The sequence below is a fragment of the Aethalodelphis obliquidens genome, unplaced genomic scaffold (assembly GCF_003676395.1).
Source record: "Aethalodelphis obliquidens isolate GAN/ISIS:26980383/991018 unplaced genomic scaffold, ASM367639v1 scaffold83, whole genome shotgun sequence".
Taxonomy (NCBI): Eukaryota; Metazoa; Chordata; class Mammalia; order Artiodactyla; family Delphinidae; genus Aethalodelphis; species Aethalodelphis obliquidens.
In genome coordinates this window covers 3,063,897-3,087,824 of record NW_020838027.1, presented here as the reverse complement: position 1 = coordinate 3,087,824, position 23,928 = coordinate 3,063,897, and the positions used below count along the sequence as shown (strand labels likewise).

The 23,928-nt window shown below is 54.0% G+C and overlaps 1 protein-coding gene and 1 long non-coding RNA gene across 3 annotated transcripts in view; one reads left to right on the top strand and one right to left on the bottom strand.

Annotated features, from left to right (window-relative positions):
* The window catches only part of TEAD4 (TEA domain transcription factor 4), a 62,036-nt gene extending 43,125 nt beyond the window's left edge, over window positions 1-18,911 (bottom strand). Inside the window, exon 1 of one of the 2 annotated variants that reach the window (XM_027093451.1) lies at window positions 18,786-18,911. The gene's annotated coding sequence lies outside the window, so the exon portion shown is untranslated. The remainder of the gene's footprint in view (window positions 1-18,785) is intronic. The other variant, XM_027093452.1, reaches the window with a different exon arrangement.
* LOC113613032 (uncharacterized) lies at window positions 18,422-22,404 on the top strand. Its single transcript, XR_003430056.1, has 3 exons — window positions 18,422-18,871; window positions 19,541-19,669; window positions 22,061-22,404. It is a non-coding gene; the product is annotated as an uncharacterized LOC113613032 (long non-coding RNA).
* Window positions 22,405-23,928: the final 1,524 nt, after the last annotated feature.

The window sequence follows — 23,928 nt, the reverse complement described above, 5'->3', positions numbered from 1 at the left end:
GGGCTGGGCTGGGAGCTGAGCTGGGAGCTGGGCTGGGCTGGGAGCTGGGCCGGGCTGGGAGGTGGGCTGGGCTGGGAGGTGGGCTGGGCTGCGAGCTGGGCTGGGCTGCGAGCTGGGCTTCGTGGGCAGGGGGAAGCCGGGCCCAGACCCTGCCCCAGGAGGCAGGTTTGCTGAGGCCCCCGCACTGGGTCCGCCCGGAGGAGAGCTGGGCAGAGGGTTACCCGGGGCCCTGGGCCACGGGATCCATTACCGAAATGGAGCTGCTCCCAGCTCCGTGTGGCCTGCCATTCCCAGCCCACAACCCTGCCCGCCTGTCCTGTCCACAACCCCCCTCCGCCACCCCCGCCTGCCCACAGCCGGGCCTGGCAGGTGCCTCCCTCCCCAGGCAAAGCTCCCACGCACGCGGCCTCTGCCCGCGGCTGGAAGGGATGGCGGGTAGGGTAAGCCAACAGCAGCCCGGTGAAGGGTCCCTCTGTGCCTCCTCCTGGTCCCCCAGCGACCCTCGGGGGCCCTGCCAGGAGGGGCTGGAGGGGACAGATGGCATCGCTGAGCCCGGGCCAGGTGCCACGAGCAGAGGAACAAAAATAATCCCTGACTTGGCTCCAGGGCTTGCCCTGGAGGCCTCCTGCTCTGCCCCACCCCACCTAAAAGCCCACCCAAGGCCACACAACACTCAGCTCCATCCTAGGGACCGCTGATGCCAGTTACTCAGGACTTTTCCAAAGAATTGGGAACTTACCCTGGCTTTTATCAAGATCTTTCTAATAATGAGAATAATAAGCTTCTCAAAAACACCTTCAGGGGCTTCCCTGGTGGCGCAGTGGTTGAGAGTCCGCCTGTCGATGCAGGGGACACGGGTTCGTGCCCTGGTCCGGGAAGATCCCACATGCCGCGGAGCGGCTGGGCCCGTGAGCCATGGCTGCTGAGCCTGCACATCCGGAGCCTGTGCTCCCCAACGGGAGAGGCAAAAAAAAAAAAAAAAAAACACCTTCAGGACAGGAAGGGAACTGTGATCCCCAGGTTATAAATGAAGAACCCAAGTCTCAAGGAGGACCAATATCTCACCCTGAGAGAGTGACCTCAGATCTAGTCCCCTGCCTGGTCCACTGTGGTGTCCTCAAGACTTGTCTCCTGCTCTCAAAGCCCACCCCTTTCAGTAGCCCTCCACGGCCATCGGTGATCACTCAGCCCCCCCAACTCCCCCTAACGCCTGGAGCCCCCAACATGCCACTCAGAACGCGGCAACACCTGGTCCTGGAAAAGTGATGGCACCTGTGCCCACCTGTTTCCCCTGCTGGCTGTGAGCTACTTGAGGACGTGATTTTCTCCTACATCCGTGTCCCCCACCACTCCTGGCTCCAAGCTGGGGACTCAGCAGCACACGGCATCCTTAATTAAGGAGTCAATTCTTCCACTGATCCCCTTTCCTCGGTCAAGGACAAATCTACTACTCGTTTCCCTTTTATCACAACATCTCTGACTCGTTGGGCGTCAACACATGTTATAACCTCCTCCCCATGGCCCTGCCCCCAGGCTGGAAGTGATGGAGACTGGAAGGAGCTAGGGAAGTTTATGGGACTTGCCTGGCGTCATCCAGAAAGTTAGGGAGGGACAATGAGGACGGGGCCTGAGGCTCCCGCCCAGTTACAAGATCAAGAGCTCGGGCATCCAGGCTAAAGGTTCCAGCCACACAGGACCCTTGGGACGGGGTTCTCACATCCTGCCCACAGAGGCCTCAGCTCTTAACGCTGAGGGTCCTCTCCTGGAGGCCTTTGGAAGAACCACCTTCTTCATCCCAACAACCCCTATAACTGAGAAGCTGTAAGGAAAAGAAAACTTGGGGTTTCCTTCCAGGAACCCGTCCCAATCTTCCAGATACATGAAGATGTGGGATATGGGATATGGTTGGGGGGGGCGGGGCGTGGAGACTAAGTAATCTGGGAGGAAGGGAGTGGGTCCCCTTCCGCCTCAACCCCAGAACGGGGATCCTTCAGGCTGCAGGACTCATTATGAGGTCCGGTTATCAGGGCAGGTGGGGTCTAGTTTCTGAACCCCAGGTGCTTCGCCCAATCTGACTTAGCTGTTACAGAACACACAGAGCACTGCACTGGACAGTGTGGATTTTCCTCATCCAACAGACTTCAGAGCTGGGACAAAAATGGCTCTCCCATCATTACCCTGGCTAGTCTCACCGGACCAGACTCTGGAGATTGGATCCAGCTCTACAAGGACCACAAAATACTGCACACACTGAAGCAGACAGAGACCTCTGGGGTGCCAGGGTGGGGAGGGCAGGGGCAGTCATCTCTGAGCCTTCGTTGGCCGGACCTCATTCCTTAGACAAGAACAGGAAGGGAGATCAGGAACAGTGGGCCCCAGCCTCCCTCCAGCCCCGTCCCCCTCTTCCCTCCAGCCTCTGAGTTCACGCACATTGTTTTCCGGCTGAGGCCAGGCCTCTGTACTTAATTCCCGACACCAGTCCAACCACAAACATCTATGGAGGGCGGAGGGAAATGGAAGAGGTCCGTAAAAGGGAACAAAAAAGTTCAGCTCTAAGAATAAGGTCTGAGGACTTCCCTGGCGATCCAGTGGTTGGGACTCCACGCTTTCGCTGCAGGGGGCACATGTTCGATCCCTGGTCAGGAACTAAGATCCCACGTGCCACGCTGGGAGGGAGGGAGGGAGGGAGGGAGAGAGGGAGAGAGAGAGAGAGAGAAAGAAGGGTCTGAGGTCTAATGTCTCACATGGTGACTACAGTTGCTGAATGTTCTCCCACACACACACAAAAGAAAAACATGTGAGATGAGAGATGTGCTAATTAACTAGATGGAGGGAACCCTTTCACAATGTATACGCACGTCAAATCACCAGACCCTTGAAGTATCTTATAGTTCTAGATGTCAGTTACGCCTCAGGAAAGCTGAAATTACCTACTATATGCCAGGCTCGGGGTATGAGGTCACTAGGACACGGTTCTGCCCTCAACATACTTCAGTCTATGGGTCCAGGGGTCCCTGCAATGATGCAAGTACAGTCTACCTCTTATTATCCACAAAACCGTCACAGATTCCGTGTTTGCAAATTCGTTCACTCACTAGAATCCGTAACCCAAACTGACACTGGCAGTGCTTCCCGGTCACTCGGACGTGTCCCTGTGCTGAGCGGCCATCACCCGTGGTCCACCTGAGGTCAACCCAGCCCACCCTGCCTTCCAGTTTCAGCTCAGACCCCAAACAAGCGTCCGTCCTTTTCCCGGTCTATCTAGTGCCATGCTTTTCCCATTTTTGTCTTTTTGTTGTTGATCTCACTGTTTAAAATGGCCCCCAAGTGCAGTGCTGGGGGGCTGCCTGGTGTCCCCAAGTGCAAGGAGGTCGTGATGTGCCTTATGGAGAAAATACACGTGTTAGATAAGCCTTGTCCAGGCGGGAGTGATGGTGCTGTTGGTCGTGAGTTCTTAATGAATCAACAATCTATTTAAATTAGGTGTCTCTGAACAGAAACACACATAAAGCAAGATTACGAATTAAACGGATGACAAAAATGTTGCGACCAGAGCCTCACAGGAACCTAACCCGTGTCTGCCCTCAGAACACTGGTTCAGTACCTGCTAATTCACGTTCTCAGTGACTTTATAGGAATCAGGAATGACAAGAATCCAGTGCACCAGGGAGAGTAACACGTTAAACCATTACAGGTAAACATCTTGGGGGGAGGGGGAGGATTTCAATAGACACTGAGCTCAAGACCCTGGGAAAATCACACCTGGTGGAGAAAGACATGCCCCAAGGCAGCCAAAAGGTGGAGACAACCCAAATGTCCTTCAACAGACTAAGGAATAAACAAAAGGTCATCTATCCATACAGTGAACTATTATTCAGCTTTAAAAAGGAATCGGGGAGGGCTTCCCTGGTGGCGCAGTGGTTGAGAGTCCGCCTGCTAATGCAGGGGACACGGGTTCGTGCCCCGGTCCGGGAAGATCCCACATGCCGCGGAGCGGCTGGGCCCATGAGCCATGGCCGCTGAGCCTGCACGTCCGGAGCCTGTGCCCCGCAACGGGAGAGGCCACAACAGTGAGAGGCCCGTGTACCACAAAAAAAAAAAAGGAATGGGGGGAAAAAAAAAGGGAGTTCCCTGGCGGTCCAGTGGTTAGGACTCCGCGCTTTCACTCCCGTGGGCCTGGGTTCAATCCCTGATCGGGGAACTGAGATTCCCAAAAGCCATGCAGCACGGCCAAAAAGATACAAAAATTAAAATAAATAAAAATAAAAAGCAATGAAATTCTGACACATGCTACAACCTGAATGAACTTGGGGACATTATGCTAAGTGAAATGAGCCAGACACCTAAAGGATGAACATTCCATGAAACACCTGAAACAGGCAAATCCATAGAGACAGGAAGTAGAAGACAGGTTATGCGGGGTGTGGGGTGAGGGGGAAGTTTGTAATGGGGACAGAGATTCTGTTTGCGGTGATGAAGAAGTTCTGAAGACCAATGGTGATGGTAACACAACACTGTACTTAATGCTACTGAACTGTACACTTAACAACAGTTAAAATGGTACATTTTAGGGCTTCCCTGGTGGCTCAGTGGTTGAGAGTCCGCCTGCCGATGCAGGGGACGCGGGTTCGTGCCCCGGTCTGGGAGGATCCCACATGCTGGGGAGCAGCTGGGCCCGTGAGCCATGGCCGCTGAGCCTGCGCGTCCGGAGCCTGTGCTCCCCAACGGGAGAGGCCACAGCAGTGAGAGGCCCGCGTACCGCAAAAAAAAAAAAAAAGGTACATTTTATGTTGTGCATGTTCTACCATAGTTTTTTAAAAAGGGTCACCAGGAGATAGAAGGGAAAAAGAAATGGATGGAGGTGGGAGAGGGGGTCACTCCAGGAGTCTGGAGCCCAGCATACAGGAGAGAAAGGAAGGTGGCCTACGTATAACCAGAAATGCAGAGAGAGGCGGCGGGCAAAGCCCCGGGATGGAAGGAAGGAGGGGAAGGTTAGAAACAACCCACAGGTAGTGGATGGGCTGGGCAGGGCCCGGCAGCCAGCTGGAGAAAGCTGGCCCCCGTGTGACTCAGAAGGCCAGCCGGGGCTTGCTGGAGGCCAAATAACGAAACCACCCAGAACCTGAGGTCATGAGGCCCAAACGCCCCACCGTCCTTCGCGCCGGGCAGCGCCCCTTCCTCTCCGAAGGCACACAGCTCTGGGAAGCTGGGCGTCAGGCTGTCTGGTCTATCGTGAAGAAGTTCAGGGTCACAGGACCTGGGTTTTGTTGTTTGTTTGTTTAAATATTTATTTATTTGGCTGCACCGGGTCTTCGTTGCGGCACGTGGGCTCAGTAGTTGCGGCACGCGGGATCTTTAGTTGCGGCATTCGGGATCTACTTCCCTGACCAGGGATCGAACCCAGGCCCCCCGCACTGGGAGCGCGGAGTCTTAACCACTGGACCGCCAGGGAAGTCCCAGGACCTGGGTTAACGTCTGCCTCTGAGCCGCTACGCATTCACCTCCCGAAGCTCCTGTTTCCTCATACCTCAAACTGGGAGCAGACACCCTTTGTGGAGCGATGATGGAGGACCAGTGTGATGAAACAGGCAAAGCCCTGGAGGGCAGCAGCGCGTCCCTCCCTCCCCTTTCAGTGGGGACGTTGATCATACCTCTCGACAGGACAGGATGGGGAGGGGGCGAAAGCGAAGAAGCCAAAAGGAGGGGACCCACAGTCCTTCCCAGGGTGAGCGCCTGTGGGAACCAAAGCCACAGGGAGCCGGGGCAGCCGGGAGGGTGGGAACCAAAGCCACAGGGAGCCGGCGCCAGAGGCCTGGCTGGGCCTCACACCGGCCGGGCCATTCCACTCTCTGGGGCTGTGTCCTTGAAGACACTCCGCAGAGGGGATAAGGTCTCTCCTCCTCACGGGGCTATCTTGGGCAACAGGATCGATCCTGGCCGGCACAGAGGCGGCTCCTTGCGGGGTGATGGAGGGATGACAGAGGGGTGATGGAGGGATGAGGGAGGGGGACAAGGACAGTGTGAAGCATCCTCCCCTGGACAGTGGGGAGGTGAACAGCAGGAAGAGTGAGGGGCACAGAAAGGAGGAAATCGGTGAAGAGGGAAGCAGGCCAGAGGGACGGGTCAACAGGGAGGGGCAGAGCGAGCCTCAGAGAAGTAGGGGGAGATAAGATTCCTGAGCAGATACAGGCCCCCCGCCCATCCCTCAGACACCCACCCCAGAGGGGCAGCGGGGGTTAACGAGGGCGGGGCTCCAGCGCCCCACCCCCCTCAGCTCTGCGAAAGGCCAGCCATCCTCCCACTCCCAGCCCAGCAGGCCAGGGCTGTGGGTGTCTGTGGGCCTAGCCCTAAGGCATCCAGGAAGTGCCTGTCCAAGGCCCTCCACCTCTGCCCCACCCACTGGGGCCACAGAAGCCCTTCTGATCTCACAAGGAGAAGAAATCAGGTCCCACGTTCAGCCTTGCCATGATTCGTGGGGACACTTTCCCTCTCTGGACCTCGGTGTCCCCACTTACAAAGAGAAAAGACGGGGAAAGGGGAAGCTCATTCACGATGAAAAAGAAATGAGCTCTCAAGTCAGGGGAAAACTTGGAGGAAACTTAGAGGCATATCCCTAAGTGAAGCCCATCTGAAGCCGCACGTGGAAAGGCTGCAGACTGTACGACAAAGACCACACAGCATTCGGAGAAGGTGACGCCATGGGGACAACAGAAGATCAGTGGAGGCACGAGCAGGTGGGACGCAGGAGTCCCAGGGCAGTGAAGCCACTCCGTCTGGGGCTGAAATGCCACCATGACATGTGACGAGACATGTGTCCAAACCCACAGAACACACCACTCACACAGCGGACCCTAATATAAACTGTGGACTTTAGTTAATAACATATCAATCCTGGCCCAGCAAGGTAACAAATATGCCACACAGGGCAAGGTGTTCCTAAGCAGAAAGCGGGGAGGAGGGAGGGTATTCTGTGTAATTTCTGCTCAACTTTTATGTAAACCCAAAACCGCTCAAAGTAATAATAACAACAAACTGACTTAAAAAAAAGGTGGAAAAGACTGTATATATGTATAACTGAATCACTTTGCTGTACAGCAGAAAGTAACACAACATTGTAAATCAACTATGCTTCAATAAAATACATTTAAAAAATAATAATAAAGTAGGCAGTTCCCTGGCAGTCCAGTGGTTAGGACTTGGCGCTCTCACTGCCAAGGGCCCGGGTTCAATCCCTAGTTGGGGAACTAAGACCCCACAAGCCGCACAGGGCGGCCAAAAATAAATAAATAAAGATAAATATGCATTTGGGGAAGAAAACAAAAGACGGGAGGAGTAAGCCTTGCATTTATTTCTCCTCTGGGCCCTTCCCAGGATTCTAAAATAAAACAAAAGTCACAAAAGTACTGGAGGCCAAGGGACCGCACCAACCCGCTGGGCTCCCTCTGGGCAGGCCTGTCCTGTGGAATCCAGATCTCACAAGACATCAAGGACCTGGAGCCTTGGAAACTCCTCACAAGGCGAATCCCCAGGCACGGCCTGAGCAAGCTGGGCCTCCCCTACACCGCTGCACCCACAGAGGGCAGGACCGTGCCCACGTGCCAGGACTGGGGCTGTGCCCGCACCGGTGCCCCTGCAGCTCAGTCCCCCCCCCCCGCCCCCGCCAGGGAGGAGCCCTCCGGGGCCCAGGGCATCAGGGAGCCACGGCGGGGCGAGGGCTCAGGGGGAGCCCCAGGGAGCAGCACGCAAGCCCCATCCTCAGCTCTGCCCCCTCTCTAATCACCTCTGGGAAAGGCCTGCCCAGGAGAGAATGAAGACCCCTGCATCTGGCAGCACCACGGCCCCCAGGACACGGGCGAGGGCCAGGCTGGACGGAGGTTAACAGAGAGGCAGCACCCACCCCACCCTGGGTCATTTTCATAGGAATGTCCTTCTGTCTCAGAGCCACCCTGCCTGCACCGGGGTAGAAGTTCCAATGGCACAGGGCCCTCAGACCCCAGGCTGAGGTCACACCAGCGAAGACCCACCCTGACCCAGAAACCCACCCCACTGATTCCGCTCTGCACCAGCCACACCCCCGCCCAGCCCTTACTCCGGCCACCGGCCAAGTCCCCGCCTCCAATTCCAGAATGCACGCTCGCCCAGTTTGGAAACAAGGCCACGGAAGCGGCTGATACCCAGGCTGTGCACAAGCGTTCGCTGTTCTGATGGGCCTGGCCAGCCTGGCCAGCGAGACACCACCGCGGCCTCCTGTTCTGAAGCAGCTGCTGCGCCTGGAGTGGGACCTCACGGAAGAGCCGGTCCCTTCATCTCTTCCGTAGGTCTTTCTCTAGGGGACCCTCATGTCCCACCTCAACCCGGTCCCACCTTTGCCCCGAAGAAAGGCCAAGGCTTAGGACACCAAACTCTTAGCCCACACCTAGCATCTTCTTTTGGAGATTTTCTCCTTAAGTGAACTTCCCCCCAATTTGTAAATCACACGTCTGACAGGGGACTTGTATCCAGAATATTAAAGAACTCTCGTAACAGAACAATCGAACGAAAAAAACAGGCAAAGGATTTGGACATACCTCTCACCAAAAGAAGTTGTACGAATGGCAAATAAGCACCCGAAAGGACGTTCCACGTGGTGGCCATCAAGGAAATGCACATTAAAAGCTCAAGGAGACTCTACTACACACCTATGCGGATGGCACAGACGGGACGGAAAGGAACCTGACAGCACCCGCGCTGCTGAGGACACCGAGTGATGGAGCCCTGACGCTCTGCCGGGAGGAGGGCCGAACGGTGCGCGTGGGAGAACGGCTCGGCGGTTCCTTAAAGCTTAAAACATACACGCATCGCGTGACCCAGCAATCCCACTCCTAGGTATTTATCCAAGAGAAATGGAGACCTGTGTTGGCACAAAAACCTGCACACCAGTGACGACAGCAGCTTTACAAAATCATCAAAGTCTGGAAACCAGGCCAAAGTCCTTCAACCAGCAAACGGCCAAGCACAGTGTGGGACGCCATATAACGGGGTCCTTTGTTTTGTATTTTTTATTTTTGGGCCACATCACATGGCATGCAGGATCTCAGTTCCCCGACCAGGAATCGAACCTGTGCCCCATGAAGTGGAAGCTCGGAGTCCTAACCACCGGACCGCCATAAAATTCCCTATGACGGGGTCCTTGTGACTCAGCAATGAAAGGGAACTAACTTCTGACCCACACACCACCTGGTCGAAGGGGGCATCCAGCTGAGTGAAGTCAGCAGAGCCCAAAGCTACACGCTGTATGATTCCACCTGACGTTCTAGAAAAGGCAAGACCACAGCAGTGAGAACAGATCGGGGAGGGCAGAGTGGGCATGGGGCGAAGGGGCTGCAGCGTTGAGGAGCCGTCTGGGGAGATGGTCGGTTGTGGACCCTGACCGTGGTGGCGACCGCCCAACTCCGTGCATATGTCAAAGCTCATAGGACTACACATCACAAGGAGTAAACTCGGCTGCATGGAAATTAAAAACGAGACTTTTAACAAGTCCTCCTACCCAGAGTACCCGGAAAATGGACCGTGTTCATAGAGTCCCTCCTCTAGTCATTTCATGCCCACAGCCCTGAAATCACTACTTTTTCTGTCTTCTCACAGATATTTCTCCTGCCCTCTTCCTTCGTCCCTCTCTCCTTCTCTCTGTCCCTCTTACACATGTACACACTCAGCTGTCAAAAACCTACCCATCCTTCAAAGCCAGCGCCAAGTGGCTCCTCTTCCATGAAGCCTTCCCTGACTGCTTCCAGCCCCTTCAGGATGAATCCTCTTTACCGGCATCCCCTCTGCACTTGCCTGTGCTGCTGCTTCTTTCCTTCTTTTTTTTTCTTTCTTTCTTGGCCGCACCATGTAGCACGCGGGATCTTAGTTCCCCAACCAGGGATGGATCCCTTGCCCCCCGCAGTGGAAGTGCAGAGCCCTAACCCCTGGACTGCCAGGGAAGTCCCTTGTCTGTGCTTCTCATTGGCCCTTCAAGCACCCCGCAGGCTCTCAGCGTTCGTTACTCAGTCCGTCTCCCCTGCTGGATTGCACGCTCCTTGAGCACCTGCCACGTGCCCCCCGCTGCACCTGGCACAGGCCAGGCACACCGTGGGTGCTCTGTGACCACTGAGGGCAGGTGCAAGCGGAGGAGGCTGATGCCAAGGAGAGCTGGCGCTGCTGCGGCTGGCGGAGCTCCGCGGGGGGTGTCGGAAGCACTCAAACCTCCAAGTCGACACGAGGTCACGCGATTTTCCAGGACGCTTTTCTTCCTCCTTGCCACGAAGCACAGCTCCGAGCCCCGAGGAGACAGAGGCTCAGGACACACCTGTTGAGGGACGGGACCCTGTCCCATCATCGGGGGCTGGCATTTCTCTCCCAGGAGGTGGCCCTCTGTGCAGCAACCGATCAGCCCATCTGATCTGAATCCATTCCACTCTGTAGAACTACGGGCACCAGCAGGGAAGCCCAGGGACCACGGGGCCCCTCTATGGCTGGGCTTTCCCAAGCACAGCACTGCCTCTCCAGGGGTTAAGGACCAATTATAGGTCATTTACCTGATAAACACTTATACAGTGTTTAATACATGCCCGGCAAAGAAACCAAGCACCTTACAGATATTGCCTAATTTAACCTTCACATCAACCGTATGGGGGTGGCACTGTCATTAGTATTGCCCCCATTAATAAGCGGGGAAAATAAGGGACTTCCCTGGCGGTCCAGTGGTTAGGACTCCACGCTTCCACTGCAGGGGGCACGGGTTGGATCCCTGGTCGGGAACTAAGATCCCGCAAACCACGTGGCTGGGCCAAAAAAAAAAAAGTGGGGGGCGGGGAATAAGACACACTGCAGCCTGGAAACTTGCCCAGGGCCACATAGCTGAAGAGCAGCAGGTAGGGGCTTCAAACCCAGGCAGGCAGGCTGGCTGTGAAGCTATACTGTCCAAACACTGTCCACGGCTAGTGGGCACTTGAAGCGTGGCCGGTGCAACAGAGACGTGTCGTTGAGTGTAAAACACGGGCTGGATCCCAACCCTTTTTACGAAAAACAATGTCAACTATCTCATTAATATTGTTTTACTATTGATTACACGTGAAGCGATAATATTTTAGACACTGTAGTTTAATAGAAAATATTATTAAAATTCATTTCACTAGGGAAGGGTGGGGGAAGGGACAGTTAGGGAGTTTGGGATCGACATGTACACACAGCTATATTTAAAATGGATAACCAGCAAGGACCTACTGTACAGCACAGGGAACTCTGCTCACTATTATGTTAATAACCTAATGGGAAAATGTATAACTGAATCCCTGTGCTGTACACCTGAAACTATCACAACATTGTCAATCTACTCTACTCCAATGCAAAATAAAAATTCATTTGACTAGCTTCTTTGCGCCTCTTAAATGTGGCTCCCAGCTCACATACAATTTCACATTCCCAGCGGACAGCACCGGCTCCGGAGTCTGTGCTCGCAGCCGCTACCCGACGCCGTGGCCTCTTCCCCTGCCCCTGACGCCCGTCCACTCAGCTTGCACAAGGGTGACGCGGGCCAGGCAACGACGCCCACACCTCCCCGTGCTGCATCCTCCACCCGCTGGGACACTGCTCCTTCCCCCACATCTCTCAACCTCGCCTCCGGCAGGATGGATCTCCCCGAGGGCCAAAGTGGGAAAACACCTCCCTCCTCGCCTAGTGGGGTCCCCACCTGCCACATGTGGAGAAACTGAGGCCAGGGCCATAAGGGGGAGGCAGAGGCCCCAGAGGTCATCTGATCCCACCTCCCATCCAGCGCAGAGATGTCCGGCGAAGCATCCCTAACCAGTTCTGCACAGAAACAGAAATTCTGTGTAGTTCCACCTGGTCCTGCCTCCTGACATCACGGATGGATCTGCTGTCCCTGCAAGGAGGGCTGCCTCCTGGGAGAGAAATGCCAACACCCACCCCTGCTCCAAACTCGGCTGAGATGCTCGAAGCTCAGTGCTTCCTAGGTCCGGTGTGTCCAACCTCCAAAACCAGAGGAGGCTCCCAGTGTGGCCGGAGCACTGCACTGGACTCAAGCCTTTCTGACGCAGGCTCCGCACACCACAGGGCCCAAAGGGAAGCGCGTGATGGACCCGGGTACAAACTTAAACCCCGCATTAATCTCTGTGTAGCTTCTTCCTCCTCTGTAAAGGAGAGGTTCAAAAAATAATAACAAACCCCATCTCGCAGGGCTGCTGTGAAGATTAAAAGAGAGACGTCGAGAGAGATGTTTAGAATAACACCTGGCATCCAGTAGGCACTTAATAAATGCTCATTTCCCTTCCCCTTCCTTCATCAACCAAAAACCCCAAGTTTTTTTTTTTCCCCACAAGAATAGACAGTACGTTCCTATTCTATATAATTGATATTCTGAACTTAAATGCAGGATTTTACACATAAACTTTTTAGGTTTCATCTTGAGATGTGAAGACATATTTAATATCGCTAGATGTCAAGTTATTTTGAATGGCTAAAAATTGAAAACAATTTTTTTAAAAGTCCAGTACAGCACAGTTAAATAAGGTATTGTCATATGATGTAATATTATTCAGATCCTTAAAATTACGGTTTTCAATAATTTATATACTCACTCTATAGTATAGAGTAGTTAAAAAAAACAGAATAGAGTATAATTGCAATTATGTTAAAATATATAGACTTGCATGAACAAGTTTGGAGGAACATATACCAAAATATTAACGGTACTCATCCCTGAGTTGTGGCACTATGTACCATTTTATTTGCTCCTTTATATATTTCTTTACTTTCCTGGTGTTCTACAATGAGCATGTATTAATCTTAACTGAAAACTTATTTTAATTTCAGGGTTCTGCTTAATCTCAGCATTTTAGTCAACTGAAATGATTTTGAATCCCGGTTCCGTCATCCAATAGGCTTGTTATCCTAAACATGGACAGAACTGATAGAGGACAAAGCCAGAAAAGGTGTGACATACATCACTAGAGACCTCGCCCCAGGGTGACATGAGCTCAGTACCCAGGGTGGTCTTTCAACTGGTCACAAATCCATCTAACAGCGGCCATCGGCCAGAACACACTCAATTCTCCCGAACCCAAATTAGGTTATTTTCCCACGACTTGGTAGAGTGAACCCATGTTGGCCACTAGTTACCTCAACTTCATTTCTGATGTCCCCACAGACTGTATGTTCAAATATCTGACCTGGAATTTGGCCAGGGATGGATAAGACGCTTACCAGCCGGCCATTACAGGACCCCGGTCTTGCCCCCTTGAAGAGATGAACCAGGACGGCATTTGCTATCCTGCCGTCCTCACCTCCTCCCAGACCCCAGAAGCTTCTCAGGTCCCCAAAACGCGATCTGTGAGAATCTGGCCACCTGAGCTCAGGAAACGCGACTCAAGTGTGGTCCAACGCACTCGTCCAAGGTTGGCCTTCGCCCCTCTCACAGGTCTGCTCTACTCTGACAAAGATGAGGGCGTGGTAAGGGCGCTTCACCTGGGAGAGCATTCCGCCACCTGCCCCCCAGCCTGTCCCCGTTGTCCTCCTGTTCTGACTGTAGCTCAGAAAAATCCCTTTCTGTTGTCCAGCTGACCCAGGCCGGCTGTTTCCCCACCTGGAGCTCTGCCCACGGCCCAGTCAACTATTACTCAACGCTCAACGCCAAGATGGCCATCAGCCGGGGAGGAACACGAGCGGTCTTTTATCCTGGGGGGTTCACGGGACAATGCACGCAAACATCTCGGGGGCTTGAGGGAATGCAGCGCAGCTCTGGCAGGGGTGGGCCAGGCCAGCAGACACTGGGACACCTCGGCTGAGAAGGCAAAGCAGAGGGTTCAGCCAGAGGATGGGCTTTAGCAGCTCAGGCTTCTCTGAGTCAACAGGGCCCCTGCAGAGGAGAGGCCCACCCTGTGTGTCACCGGCCCCTCCCCAGTGCCCTTCGCACTGCCCCCAACACCCTGCCTTTCCTTCAGGCCGGATATGCATCCCCTCCCCCACGAGGGTCACCCAGCCTCCGCACAGCTCCCATTTCCTGCCCCTGGTGACTCCTCTGAAGTCTATTGTTCGAGTGAAGTTTGGGTCAAAGGAAGTCGAGTCCCCACCCATGGGGGCCCGCCCACCCTCCGCAGTCCACACTGCAGGGAGCCGGGCCCATCCTCCTGATGTATTGAAGGCCGGAGAATGTTGGGCAAGGCCCTTGGGGGCTGGGATTCTGGTGGAAATGCTCCCAAAGGGCCAGTCGCTACAGCGGAGGGCTCCCAGCCCATATCCCTAATATCTACATGGAAAAACCAAAAGCGTGCGAAGAACTGTCACTTCAGAAGCCGTCAAGGCAAAGCTGGAATGAGAGCCTAGGAGCTGGAGACTATGCCTGGCTACACAGCCCTGCCCCACCTCCACCTGGGCCCCTGAACTGGCCACACCCTAGGGGGAAGGGGGGGCCCCCCCAGACAGCAGCTGTTCAGCTACAGTTTCAGAGCCTTAAAGGGAGCTGTGGTCCCAACTCCTGCCAGCAAAGGGTCACAGGGGGTAAAGGAAGGCAGGAGGCACAGTGCGCCAGCCTCCACGCCTGTTAGACGAAGGTGGCCAGGAGTCTGGGCATTGGGACCCACAGAGCAGGAGACGGCGCAGGAGACAGAGTGGACCAGAATGGACCAGGGTGGACTCCAGTCCCAGCTGTGCCACTCACCAGCTGTGTGACCTTAAGCAAGCTACTGTCCCACTAGGGCTTCAGTTTCCCATCTTTATTTTTATTATTTTTTAAATTTTTATTGAAATATTGTTGACTTACAACATTGTATTAGTTTCAGGTGTACAGCAAAGTGATTCAGTTATTTTGTGTGTGTATGTATATATATTCTTTTTTAGATTCTTTTCCATTATAGGTTACTCCAAGATACTGAATATAGTTCCCTGTGCTATACAGTAGGTCCTGTTGTTTATCTATTTTATATAGAGCGTGTATATCTGCTAATCCCAAACTCCTAATTTATCCCGCCCCCACCCCCTTCCCCTTTGGTAAGGGTAAGTTTGTTTTCTATGTCTGTGAGTCTATTCCTGTTTTGTAAATAAGTTCTTTTGTACCATTTTTTAGCTTCCACATATAAGTGATATCATGGTATTTGTCTTTCTCTGTCTGACTTACTTCACTTAGCATGATAATCTCTAGGTCCATCCATGTTGCTGCAAATGGCATTATTTCATTCTTTTTCATGGCTGAGTAGTATTCCACTGTATATATGTACCACATCTTCTTTATCCATTCATCTGTCAATGGACATTTAAGTTGCTTCCATGTCTTGGCTATTGTAAATAGTGCTGCTATGAACACTGGGGTACAACATGTATCATTTCGAATTACAGTTTTCTCTGGATATATGCCAGGAATGGGATTGCTGGACCATATATTTTTAGTTTTTTAAGGAAGCTCCATGCTGTTCTCTGTAGTGGCTGCTCCTCACCTCTAAAATGAGCGAGTGGGCTTCCCTGGTGGTACAGTGGTTGGGAGTCCACCTGCCGATGCAGGGGACACGGGTTCGTGCCCCGGTCCGGGAGGATCCCACATGCCGCGGAGCGGCTGGGCCCGTGAGCCATGGCCGCTGAGCCTGCGCGTCTGGAGACTGTGCTCCACAATGGGAGAGGCCACAGCAGTGAGAGGCCCGCGTACCACAAAAAAATAATAAATAAATAAAAATAAAATGAGCGAGTTAGGTGCTGACATTAGAGTTCACTAATGTTCAGCGAGTTTACCCTGGGGTCAAGGCAAAACAGTAATTAGAACATAGGAGCTGGAGACCCTGTGCTCTGCGGTGACAAAGCCAGGCTCCCACCTCCACCTGGGCCACTAGCGACCCTGGTTCCTAAGTCTGAGGGAAGAAGCCTGTGGGGCCTGGCGTACAGCAAACGCTCAAGCCATTTGGCTAAACAAACATGAATGGCAGGGCAGGGTTTAGCAAAGGGTGTTCAGAGAAGTTCCCAGGAAAAAAGGGGTTCTAGGCTGAAACAGGCTTAGGAAATACTGGCTGCTGCGCCTCTGGCTGTGCCAGGCACGGTGCGAGGTGCTCTGCAAACACTGAATTTTCACCACCGACTTTTCCGATAGATACTAATGAACTCCTCCCATATTACTCATCAGGAAACCAAGCCTGAAGCCTTAAAGGTAGCGAGTAACTGTCAGGATTTATACCCTGGTACGTGTGACCCCAAACCTGAACCCGCTCTACTCCATCTTTAGACCAGACGCCCTTGAAGCCCCACCCACACATGGCCTGAGCCGGTGAGGGGGTAGGTGGCCCCCAGCAGCACACCTGTGTCCTCAGGGTGCGTGGAGGAGGGGCGGCGAGTCCCCACCCCTTGGCAGTGTCTGGTCCCTTCCTTTCAAGAAGCCATAAACATTATGCCCACAGCATGTGGCTGTGAGAATGAAGAAAGAACTCGATAAGGGGTCGGCCTGCGTTCACCCCGCCCATCCCCACCACGCGCTGTCCATCTCACACTGCGGCCAATCTCCTGGGCATTGTGGCTCTCGCCCTACCCAGCTCCCTCCTCTAAAATGTTTCACATGGTGAAACCCCAATGGAGATAAAACTGAAAGCAAAGCAAAAAGGAAGAGATGGGGAAACAGAGATACCCCACAAGGTTCTCCTCACAGGTCAACCGGCAAATCAGAGGCAGCCTTCCCTTCCAGGCTGGCACGAAAGCATCTCTGCAATGCTCAGGACAGTGCCTCCTGGTCTAGCAAGTCTCCAGGGAGGAGGATTCTTCCTTTTGACTGCCCCGGCAGCTCTAAGGAGAGCTGGACCAGGAGAAAGTAGTTCGATTCCTCCTTGTTCTTGGGGCCAAATTTAAAAGCACTGTCTAGACAAATACTGTGTGATATCACTTACGTGTGGAACTTAAACAACAGACTAGTGAATATAACAAAGAAGAGGACTCACAGATATAGATATGAGCAAACTGGTGGTTGCCAGTGGGGAGGGGGCGGGGCAATTTAGGGGCGGGGGAGGGGAGGTACAAACTATTGAGTGTACCACAGGCTACAAGGATGTGTTGTACAACACAGAGAATATAGCCCATATTTTGTTGTAACTGGAAATGGAAAGTTACCTCTAAAAACTGCATAACATTTTTTAAAAGTTAAAAATAAATAAGTAAAGTAAATCCCTGTTTACACAAATCTCAAGATTCGAAATGGTCTCTTTCTGGGGGGTCCAACCCCACAAACATCCCCAAATCTCACTACCGTCACGAAAGGCAAGAATCTCAACTTCCCTTAACTTTCTGCCTAGGCGGAACAAAACCGACCTCCCTAGAAAGACAGCTGCCTGGAAGAGGCAGGTGTGGACAGCTTTCCTTCCAGCTCCGCGGGTCCAGGGCGAGTGGAGCCTGGGGGCCACACCCACAGCCAACTACTCCCGTACACACACCACCAGCGACACTGTCTCCTGCCCCCGCTTCGGCAGGGAGCAAGGACAGTCTCGCCCAGGAACAGCATCCTCGCGGGGAAAACGCACGCTGAGAGACGTGGCATCTCGCAAGTGCTCAGAAACACTCAGCTCTCAGACAAACAGCACTCTTCTCGAGTGGAAACGCGCTCCCGTTCAACACAAACAAATCCGCCTCCTGGAAGCCAGGTGAGTCATCTGTGAGCCGGTGTCACCCTCACAGACACTCGAAGCTAAGGAGGCAGGACAGCCAGACGCCACATGAACTCATCACTTACCCTCCGGGTCTGGCCCGAACCCCCTGACACACGAGTACACGGAGGCGCGAGTCCCGGGTCGGCCCACCCGCCGGGGAAATATCCGCTTCGGGGTCTGGGAGCTCTGCTCCCCAGACTCGCTGGTCCCCAGCGTAGAACGCACCAGGCTCCTCAAGCGCTGGGGAGCGGGGACCTTTTGCCGAGGTCCCCTCCGCTGTCGCAAAGCCTCGGCACTGCAAACCGCCAAGGCACCCACCTCCAGGGCTCTTCTTCCGAGCCCGAGAGGCGCCCAGCAGAAAAGAGGCGCGGGTGCCGGGTCTCTCCTGCCGCCGGCGTCCTCGGCTCCGCCTCCGGTCCTTTCGGCTCCGCGCGCTCCCCTTCCCCGCCCCCCGGCCCTCTCGCCCACCACGGCCCTGCGGTCCGCGCGCCTCCACGTGCCCGACTCGCCACCTAGTCCGGTCCCGGGTGAGAGCTCCTCCCGCGCCGCCGCCTTACCGGTCCCAGGGTGCGGGGAGGTGGGCGGGCGCGCGGGGCCAGTCCCGCGGAGTCCGCCCCGGCGCCGCTCTTCCAGCCGCGGCTCCGCTGAGGTCCCGGGAGGCCGGCGAGGGCGCTGCAGGGACAACGGGGGGTCAGCGACCGGAGACCCGGGCTCCGGAACCGGGGCCGATCGGCTGGGCGGGGAGGAAGGCGGGTCGCGGGACGGAGCCGACCCCGCGCCGCCCCGAGCCCAGGTCGCCGCGCCGGCGCGCGGTAGTCGGTGCGCGATGCCCGGTGCACGGTAGTCGGTGCGCGGGGTCCGGCGCGCGGTGGCCGGTGCGCGGAGCCGGGCGGAGCGGGGCTCGCGGAGGGAGGAGTTTTCCCAGAAGGGGACTGACGGGAAAGCACGGGCGATCCCTATTCCTGGCGGGGTGAGTCAACGGGAGAGGAAGGGAGCCGGGGGAACCGAGCGCGCGCAGGAGGGCGGAAGGGAGGGAAGTCGGAGGGGGGGGCAAGGCGGGCCCGGAGCGCAGGTCCAAGGCCGGAAGAAGAGAGCGCCAGGGGAGCGGCAGAGGGGCGCGACGCCGGGGCCACTCACCTGGGGGACGCGGCCGCACGGCGGAGCCGGGAGCTGCGGGCCCTCCCCGCCCCCGGCCTGGGGTTTGAAAGGAGGAAGCCTGGAATGTGAGGAATGAGGGCTGGAATGAGATGCGCGCGGCCGAGGGCGGGAGCTGGAGGGAGTGGCGGCCCGGCCCCGAGCCCTCGGGGAGGAGACTGGGACGCGGGGAGGGGCCGCGGGCGCGGGGCGGGCGGCGCCGGCGGGGGGCGGCCGCGGGGACTAGGCTGCGACCTCGGCGTCCTGCTCCAGCTTCGGCCGCCGCCCCGCACACGTGCTTCCCCTTTGATCTCGGCCCAGACTCTCTTCCTCCTCCCCTGGCCCGGCTTCCCGCCGGTCCTGGCCAGCCCCCCGCTCTCGGCCGAGGCCGGAACCCTTCCCCCTGACCCGCGGGCCGGCCTCTGGCCTCGCGCCCGGCCGCCAGCACGCCTCTCCCTCCGCGCCGGCCCCAAAAGGACGGTCGAGGGCGGACGTCCGGCGCGCGGGCAGCTGCTCCCTTCCCCGCGGTGCCCACCGGGGACCCCGCTCCCGGGCCCAGGACGCAGGAGCTCGGCGCGCACACATGCGTGCCCTCCCCGCACGTTCCTTTCAGCCGTTCCCTTCCGCCCCGCGCGGACCTGCGACGCTGTCACCGCGGAGAGCGGCGCACGTGGGGAGAGGATGCCCGAAGTGACGGGCGTGTGGCGCGGCAGGAGACGCGTCTAACACTTATCCCACATCTGTTATGCGCCCACCAGACACTGTGAAAATAGTGAAGGAGAAGACCTCAGCACCTGCCCTTCCAGAGCTTTCCATTTAGCTGGGAAAACTCGGTCTGTGGAGGAGCATCGCCAGAAAGTGGGGAGTCCGGGTCTTAAACACGCCAGGTGGGTTTAGTCTCGTGATGGATTACAACAGCGGTGCCAGTTGTGGAGGTCACTGTATCGCATTTGGGCTGTATCACTGGGCTTCTGTTTGGAAGTCTTCAGAACACACTGGCTTAATGCAGGGTGTAATCACATACCTCTGTCATCCACCTTGTTGGGAAGTTGAAACCAAAGGACTTCTGCCCTTTTCCAAAAATCAGATCCAACCTCAGCCTTATCACTTAACCCTGTATCGTCCTGGGGTCCAGATCTTATCTCCCTTACCAAACAGACACTTCCTTGGAGACACAGTAAATGTCCAATTTATCTTATCTTTCACCCAGCTCCAGCTTGGTGCCTGGGATAGATAAATGCGTAATAAATGTTAAGGTAAAACCAAAAAAAAAAAAACCCAAAAAAACAGAAACCTACTACCACAGAGGATCTTGAAGTGCTATAAATGCTGAAGTTGTTTCCAAGAGAGGCGTTCCAAAGGTGTTTTGAGTGATCACAGCATCGCTGGACAAAGTATCCAATCTCTTAAGGTGAAGACTGAAGGAAGCAGGTCTCATGTGGATATAAATTCTGGTCTGCTTGTTAAATGATGGGTCTCGTCAGGGCTTGGTCACACCTCCTCCACATGAAAAGTCTGCAGCGCAGGACAGTGTGCAGGCACCGAATGACACACAAACGGTAAGCACTGGCTACTTAGCGTAACAACCATTTGTTGTGTCCGTGAGCTTTGAGCACCATAGGGGAACCCCAGGAAATGCACAGTGAAATCCAGGTTGCAGAGGCGACGTACTCTAGCTCTTGAAGGATAAATGAGAGTTCGCTGAATTGAGTCTGGAAGACTCACTAAGGCTGGTAGCCTGTACACTAGGGGAGTTTAGGAAAAGTCTAGTAAGCTGGTGTGGCTGGAGAACAGGAGGCGGGGAGGATGGATTACAGCAGCAGGGCCAGCTGTGAAGATCACTGTATCCCATGCTGAAGAGGGGGCATCCAAAGGGCCTTTGGGACACAAGTGTGACAAAATCGGCACCTCCATCAGAAAGACCCCCCTCGACTGGACTGCAGGTGTTAGGGCTGGATTGGAGAGTCAGGGTAGTGGTCCTGAGGCTGAGGATGAGGGAAGGGGTCCAGGAAATAGTCCAGAAGCAAAGTCAACAGAAATGGTGACTAAGTTGGCTGTGAGGTGAGAGAGGAGACAAAAATCACAGAACTTTGACAGCTGAACGACTGGTGGTACCATTAGCAAAGATAAGAACTCAAAGAAAGACAGGACTATGTTGGATTGGAGGGTCAGTCCAGCTGGGCTCAGAGGGGTGGGAGGAAGGTAGGACGGAGTCCCTTGGAGACAGGAAAGCAGCACACACTGCTGAGAGGGTATCTGGAGATCAGACCGGCTTATTCCCTCCAGACCCTAACTATCAAAGACCATAAAGGATCAGAACCTCAGCCTCCCACAGGCTTCTAGAGAGCTCTGTGCCTTTAGGTATCTCCCGTTCCCAAGCTGTTGAGGTCACTCTGGATAAAGGAAACTTCTTAGAAGTCCCGAAGGTGAAAGACAGACAGTGATCTTACACACGTGCCTGCCCTTTCAGGGATATTTACATTTCTCAAGAGACAGGACTCATTTGTTGACCTTCAGGAATGAATCTCTTGGTGGAAATATTTCATGTCTGGATAGAGCTAGAGAGATGCACATGGCTCCCCTCAAATTACACCATAAAATCCACACCTCACCTCACCTCACTTCCTCGTGATCCCAGCCACTTTACCCAGACCCACAAATGGATCCTGGTCGAGCTTCACGAAAGTTGTGCAGAAAGAAGACGGCACGGGTGTGGTCAGAGCTGGGTTTGATGTGTGGAAGCTATTTGTGTTGTTTATTCTCCAAAATCAAAGTCAAAAATCATATTAATTACTTTTATCATGTGTCGTTTGGTATTATTTCCATTCCTTTAATAAATTTTTTTCAACCCACATCATCATAGTTAAATTATCCATATGATACCCTATTAAACAAATTCAGCCACATCCACGTGATAGAATTCTTTAGAGTGATTAATAAGATTTTAAAAAATAAACCAGACAAGTGTGCATGACATAATAAGTGGAAAAGCAGATTTTAAAAACAGTGTAGGGCTTCCCTGGTGGTGCAGTGGTTGGGAGTCCGCCTGCCGATGCAGGGGACATGGGTTCGAGCCCCGGTCCGGGAAGATCCCACATGCCGTGGAGCGGCTGGGCCCGTGAGCCATGGCCGCTGAGCCTGCGCGTCCGGAGCCTGTGCTCCGCAGCGGGAGAGGCCACAGCAGTGAGAGGCCCGCGTACCGCAAAAATAAATAAATAAATAAAAATAAATAAAAATAAAAAATGTACAGGATGGTCCTGTTTTATTTCTTTATTTAGGCCACACCGTGCGGCACGTGGGATCTTAGTTCCCCCACCGGGGACCGAACCCATGCCCCCTGCGGTGGAAGCACGGAGTTCTAACCACGGAACGGCTAGAGAAGTCCCAATCCTGTTTTGTTTTTTTTTAATTTTTATTTTATATTAGAGTATAGCTGATTTACAATGCTGTGTCCTGCTTTTGAAAAATAAATGGAAAAGAATCTTACAGTGAGTATCTCTGACAGGTTGAAGATTAAGGGGCCTTCTTTCTCATTTTTTAAAAATTAATTTTAAAAAATTAATTAAATTTATTTATTTTTGACTGCGTTGGGTCTTCGTTGCTGCGCACAGGCTTTCTCTAGTTGCTGCGAGAGGGGGCTACTATTCGTTGCGGTGCGCGGGCTTCTCATTGCGGTGGCTTCTCTTGTTGCGGAGCACGGGCTCTAGGCGTCTGGGCTTCAGTAGTTGTGGCACGCGGGCTCAGTAGTTGTGGCTCACGGGCTCTAGAGCGCAGGCTCAGTAGCTGTGGCGCACGGGCTCAGTTGCTCCGCGGCATGTGGGATCTTCCCGGACCAGGGCTCGAAACCGTGTCCCCTGTGTTGGCAGGTGGATTCTTAACCACTGCGCCACCAGGGAAGCTCCTCTTTCTCATTTTTTTGTTCTCTATTTTCTATAACAAACTTGTACTTCTTTTATAATTGGGTGGGGGGGTAAGGGGTGGGATGTGACTGGAACTATATATCTACTTTTTCCACATCTTAAAAAAAAACCCAACTTTTTCCACATCTTAAAAAAAAAACCAACACCCACAACTGGATTTAATAGCCTAATAAGAAGTTAACAAGGGCAGAATCCAGGAAGGATTATTTCCTAGGCTTTAGGTAAAAGGAAATATATTGCTCTTGAAATATCCCCAAAGCATGCCCCCTCTTCCTGGGCTTCAGAAGTAGGATGCAGCTGACTCGGTGCTGGGGTATGGTCACTGTAACTCCAGGTCCTGTTCTTTTCAACCCACGCACGCTGTACTTCTTTCCTTCTTTCTTTCTTTTTCTGGCTGTGCCACACGGCTTGCTGACCAGGGATTGAACCCACGTCCTGGGCAGTGAAAGCGCAGTCCTAAGAACTGGACCGCCACGGAATTCCCTCTATTTGCTTTTTTTTCCTTAAGAAGACTCTTCACTCCATACCATCTGAACTGCATCTTGTGTTTTGAACGACAACACAGACCAACCTTTATCAAAGCTGGAGTCTTTCATTTCATCTATAGAATAAAAGCAGTCTGTGATTTGAAAAGCATCATACTAATTGTTGTCTCTTCATCCAAGAGAAATGTGGACAAGAATAGACTCCAGGTCTACCCTCTAGGGGGCAGTGTGTGCTGGGGCTGACCTGTCCTCCTCACCCCACCCCCCAATGCCTTATGGTGAAGCCCTAATCCCCAGTACCTCAGAATGTGACAGGATCTGCAGATGTATTAAAGAGGTGATTAAGTTAAATTGAGGTCTTTAGGATGGGCCCCAATCCAATCTGCCTAGATTAGGGTCCACCCTAATCCTCCTTATAAGAGAGATTAGGACACAGACTTCTCACAGAGGACACAGGGAGAGGATGGCCATCTGTAGGCCACGGAGAGAGGCCTCAGGAGAAACCAAACCTGCCTACACCTTGATCTTGGACTTCTAGCCTCCAGAACTGTGAGAAATAAATTTCTGTTCAAGCCACCCAGTCTGTGGTACTTTGTTATGGCAGCCTGAGCAAACTAATTCAGTGTATTTCCAGACTGACACAAAACTCTTGGTTTCTGGAGCCCAGAGGGTGAAGGCTTCTCCGTACAGTTCTCAGAATTTCTCTGAGCGTCCCAGGGGGTCTTTAGGGTCTGGATATCC